The sequence below is a fragment of the Saccostrea cucullata genome, unplaced genomic scaffold (assembly GCF_032062105.1).
Source record: "Saccostrea cucullata isolate Sc308-1 unplaced genomic scaffold, CSIRO_AGI_Scuc_v1 ctg9177, whole genome shotgun sequence".
Lineage (NCBI taxonomy): Eukaryota > Metazoa > Mollusca > Bivalvia > Ostreida > Ostreidae > Saccostrea > Saccostrea cuccullata.
In genome coordinates this window covers 34,235-40,161 of record NW_026931774.1, presented here as the reverse complement: position 1 = coordinate 40,161, position 5,927 = coordinate 34,235, and the positions used below count along the sequence as shown (strand labels likewise).

The 5,927-nt window shown below is 35.2% G+C and overlaps 1 long non-coding RNA gene across 1 annotated transcript; it reads right to left on the bottom strand.

Annotated features, from left to right (window-relative positions):
• Nucleotides 1–2,099: 2,099 nt before the first annotated feature.
• Nucleotides 2,100–5,503, bottom strand: LOC134233512 (uncharacterized). Its single transcript, XR_009985011.1, has 3 exons — nt 5,423–5,503; nt 3,043–3,196; nt 2,100–2,544 (listed from the first exon to the last, which is right to left on the bottom strand). It is a non-coding gene; the product is annotated as an uncharacterized LOC134233512 (long non-coding RNA).
• Nucleotides 5,504–5,927: the final 424 nt, after the last annotated feature.

Below are 5,927 nucleotides of genomic sequence, written 5' to 3'. Positions count from 1 at the left end.
TATAATATTTTTTTTTTTATGCTTATCACAATATCTTCAATTAAGGTAAATTACTAAGGAATCCAGCAAGTGATCTAAGGATGTAACAATATGCGGCGTTCCCCTATCCGTGGACGACTCAGTGATACACGAGATGTTAACTAAATTAGGGGTTTCCCCGAAAAGCGATCTTAAGTATGAAAAGATCCGTAACCCGACCAACAACAAAATGACCAACGTCCTGAATGGGAACCGGTTCATTTACATCGATCCTCCATCAAAGGGACCACTTCCCCGCTTCTCTTACTGCGCGGGCCTAAAATGCAAAATTTTTCATAGAGGCCAAAATGTTGACAAACCCGCGGTAACATGTACCAAATGCTGGGAAGCTGGGCACTCAGCGCGCAACTGCACAAACGACCGCAGATGTGCCGCTTGCAAAAACACCGGGCATGACCCAGGAGATGAGTGTTGTCCCGAGTATGTTACTGGCAACCCCAAAAATGTGGAAACATTCAACGGCGAAAAGAACATCCTTTCCAACTTCTATTCCTATAAATTAGACATCTATGGCGAATCCTTTTCATCTGCAGAACAAGCCTTCCAACTCACCAAGGCCATTCGTGCCGGCAATCTGATCGCTGCAGAAAAAATCCGGGAAGCTAAAACCGCTCTGGATTGTAAATTCATTGGCAAATCCGTTTCCGAATCACCACAGTTGCGACAAGAAGCTGAATCAGTGATGGAGGAAATCATCGGTGCCAAGGTAGCCCAGTTAAAGGATATGAGGGATCTCCTTACATCATCAAAACCAAATGTCATCTTTGCTCATTCGGTTTACGACCGCTACTGGGGAACCGGGTTAGACGCGGAGAAAACCCTGTGCACAAACCCAGATGCCTGGCCTGGTAAAAATGTGATGGGCAAAATCATTCAGCGAATTGCAGATAAATGCAGGCACAGACCACGCGCGGCGTCCCAACCAAGGCCCCAGCGCAAGACCAAGCAGCAAGGAATTGACAGCTACTTAGGGTAAAATGTTTACTGTAAATTTTAGAAACTCTCTATTTCCTTTTTTTTCTCACTTTGTAAAGCAATATTTTTCCTTTTGTCACAATGTCTACCTTAAAATGTCTGTCGTTAAACTGTAGGGGGTTGAATGATTATAACAAAAGATGTATTTTGTATGATTGGTTAAAAAACGTTGACTGCGACAAAGCATTTTTGCAAGAAACTCATTTTGTATCAGAAAAGGAGACGCAGTACAATGCTAGATGGCTAGGGTCTTCTTATCATTGTTTTTCTAATTCCCCCCACAGTAGGGGCGTTACAATATTGTTTAAAAAAGAATTCTCTTTTAAGTTTATAAATCAACACAGATCTAATGACGGTCGTATCATATTGTTAAATATTGAACACGATAACAAAAATATAACCCTTATCAATATATATGCACCAAACACTGAAAATTTAAGATCTGATTTTTTCAAAAAGGTTTCTAAATGGATATCGCGCACTGGGTGAAAAAAGTGGTTTCCCATCATGGGAAACTTTACGGAAACCACATGGAAACCTCAAGTTTACATCATGTTTCCCAGTGGTTTCCGCAGCGGATGCCAGGTTATTCCGCCAAGTTTCCATAACACGGAAACCCCCTACGCTCCGATTCCATAAGGTATCCCGAACCACGGAAACCTCTGTAAACCTGAAGTTTCCCGAACATCCATGTAGTTTCCGGTAATGGGAAACCTAAAGATTCCACTGGTTTCCAGAATCAGGAAACTTGATGGAATCGGAGCGTAGGGGGTTTCCGTGGAATGGAAACTTGGTGGAATCTTTAGGTTTCCATTTACGGGAAACTACATGGAAGCTCGGGAAACCTCACCATTCCTATAGTTTCCGTGACTCAGGAAACCATATGGAATCGGAGCGTAGCGGTTTCCGTGGGATGGAAACTTGGTGGAATCTTAAGGTTTCTTTTTTAAGGAAACTACATGGAAGCTTGGGAAACCTCATGATTCCTAAAGTTTCCTTGACTCAGGAAACCACAGGGAATCGGAGTGTAGTGGTTTCCGTGGAATGGAAACTTGATGGAATCTTAAGGTTTCCTTTTACGGGAAACTACATGGAACCTCGTGAAACCTTACGATTCCTAAAGTTTCCTTGACTCAGGAAACTATATGGAACTTGTGTAGCAGTTTCTGTGTGGCGGAAACTTGGTGGAATTATCTGGAGTCCCATTCCTGGTTGAAGTTACTGGGAAACTTCAAGATTCCCCAACTTTTCTTAAGGAAGCGATGTGAAATTATGTGTATTCTTTCAAAAATCTATCAAAAAAATTATTAAATGTAAGAGAAAAAAAGCATTACCATTTTATATGTTTAATAATTCATTTGATGTACAAAAACTGTAACAGTATTTTTCAATGATATCAAAATACTAAATAAATTCATATATCTTAGATAAACAATGGAACAGTCTTTCACATTTAAGTCCATTCATAAGCGTCATTAAGTACTTCTTTCAACATCAGTTCCCTGGTATTTCCTTCACATCACCTATGATCTGCAATATTCATACAAAATTATGATATGATGTGTCAGAATTATAATGCTTGAATATAACTTAGAAATCTGAAAGATCAGTCAATGTTCTTTAACATACCAATATCAATAATTACTTTCCATGACCATGATACATATGATTTCAGCATTTAATGTGTCTCTTTAAAATTTAATGCTTTATGATAAGGAAAAAAATTTTACATAATATAAATAATGTTTTCAGCCTCATTATGTCATTGAGAATACATTACAATTTCATAGAACCCTGCTTTAAGTTGAATTAGTTTGAGAGAAAATATACTCTTTATAATAACAAAAATATTAATAGAGAGAGAATTTTTTTTAATTTTTGATATTTGACCTAAAAAATTGGTTGAAAATCATTGCAGACCATCCACACCAATTGCATAAAAGCTAGATTACACCAAGGGAGAAATATACTCTGGACTACGACTTTGAATAAAGATATACAGTACATTTTGATCATGTTGATACTGACCTTTGACCTAGAAAATAAGTCCAAGGTCACTCTTCATCCTCTATCCACAGACTCTCTGTAGTGTAAGTTTGAGAGAGAAATATGCTCAGAACAAGTGATATCATATGGCGTGATGGGTAGACACACTGTCTAAGGGCATCCACAGAACAGGTCTCTAAAAACAATGCAATATATATGTATTACAGTATGGATATACATGTACTTGTATGTTAATGATTTATCATATGCTGCATTGGACACATATGCTTTTATCATGGTGTAAGTATGCATGTATCTTATGAGTAATTTTATGCCAGTATTGCATGTACACTCTGTTTATAAACAAGTAATTTAATTTTTTTTTTACAAAAATTGACCAACATTATTTACATCCACTCATCATGTTCATGAATTGGTGGATCAAAATTCAGTCAGTTTTAGATCTCTATGATATACCATAGACAACTTTCACATTTACAAAAGTTATTCCCCTTTGCAAGGTCAATCTGGGGTCAATCGGCTTAAGACGCCGTTTTCCCTCTATATAACTGTACCAACTTCAGGGTTCGACACTAACATTTTTAGGCTTTGGTCCGGCTGGACTAGTGTTTCTTTACTTTTACTAGTCCGCGGGCAATTTTATTAGTCCGTCAAAAATAACAATAAATAGAATTAATGTTGCAATGTACTTTTTTGAAATATACAAAGCATTTACATGAAATGTTTATACCAAGAATTCGTTGAAATCGCACAATCAGAAACTACGATCGTATTCCCGATCTCATTCGTTTTTCTCTATACATGATTACATCATCTAAACATCCGACATCTTTATTTATTGTCATACTAAGTCATGATCACTTAAATGTTTAATTTCATACTGATGAGTCCTAAAATTAAGCGCCAAATTGTCTCAGAATTACCTAACTTCCCGCCAAGAAGCTAGAAAGCTAAAAATAAATATGGGGTTTTCCAGTGAAAGTTGTCAAAAATTTGAACATTGGTAAATTCTGTTTTCTCCCAAGAAAATTTTATTAGTCCGTTCGGACTAATTAGCTACAATTTTTATTAGTCCGAATGAAAATGTATTAGTCTGAGACTAACGGACTAACGTCAATGTCGAACCCTGAACTTTGAGGGTCAATATCTTGGAAGTGAAATCTGTATGAACATGTTCATTATGATTTTCATGTTACCCCATACTATGGACATACAGATACAGATCGTAATTGTCCAATATCGTTTGAAGATTGAAAAAATACAAGTAACTTACAAAGGACAAAGTGAGAAAAATGAGCGATACACCGACAATTTGAGACAACTCTTAGCAATGTGAAATTTGTCTATTGGTGATGACAATTCCTGTTTTAATGTCACTGAAAAATTAAGAGACATTAAAAATTTAAGCCCTATTGTCATGCATGCATGCTGTTTTTTTAAGTATTTTCAACCAAACTATAAATTACAATTGCTTGTAATTGGAAGGTGGATCCATTACACATTGCACCCCATTACTTTGAAAAAATGTAATGATTACAATGCATTACCATTACACATTACCATTACCCCAGGTCTGTTTTCAACCACATAACCTTTTACTATCATAAAATTTACCAAAATTTAATACTTCAAACAATTTCATTGAATACATGTATCTAAAAAATTGAGGAAACTCTAAAAACTTAGTGTCAGACTTACAGAAATTAATCTTTGGAGAGAAAAAAATCTATCATATAAAGATGTGCATAATGAGCCTTTTTTATTCATTTAGAACATATCGTATGTGCATCATTTCCCCAAGAAATTTTCAAAGACAATGGACTATTTGTGAGCAGAAATCATTGCTGTTTACTTAATACATTTGGAAAATTTATGAAAATAATCAAATAATTTCTTTATTTTTGATTTTAGATAATGCTAAAAATAATTTAATCTCTTACAAGTAATCCAACTGACTGTAAAATAAAATTTTTCTTAATCTCAATCTAAGGGCAGATCACTCTAACTGCATAAAACTACCCAATATCAAAGTAGAGCTCTTTAGTGTGCAGTTTTTAGAGCTTCCTTAAAGTCATCAAAATACTGACCAGCAAGAAATCAGTTAATAACATTTCCTCTTTTTCATTCAAATTTTTTGAGAGATCTCAAAGTTTTTTCCTCTTCAATTCAGGTTCGAGATAACAAAGTTTTACTGTTGTGTATGTATTAGAGAACTGATTGTATGTCAATCACGATAATACATACATAACATGGAGGGGGGCAAATTGTTTCAGCCCTAGCTTTTACATAAAACTTCTTGTAGCTCACAGCTGATAAACCACAGCTCAGTATTTAAAATTTAGAATCATTTTTTTTTCAGGCAATTGTTATACATACCAATCATGATTTAATTACCACTTACCAAATGACCACATCCTGAATCATCATACATTTTATATGATTTTATCTCACTGGCTTTCTTTTAAAGTCATGCAGTTTTCTTCTCTCTGAAATGATAAATTATGTTAAGGTACTATTGCATTCTAATTTAAACTAATTATGTAATAGCATTAGCAACAACAGGGATGGGCAAAAAAAACAAAACAAAATGCGCTTGTAAAACACTATATGCAACAAGGTTTCGAAAAAGCAATTTTTTTTAGCATATAGGTCACAGTCAAGATCAGATAATCATTGTCCTTGTTGTCACGTGAAAGCACTTCATAAGTGGAGTATGCATACTAAATATGATGTCACTATCTCATATAGTTCTAAAGTTATGGTGAAGGTTTAAGTTGACAACAGACAGACACTGAGATAAACAGTTATGGCAAAAGTTCGAAAAAGCTATTTTAACATATAATTACAGTCAAAGTCACAAGGTCATTGACCTTGTTGCATTTCAAAGAACTTAATTATCGTAGTAT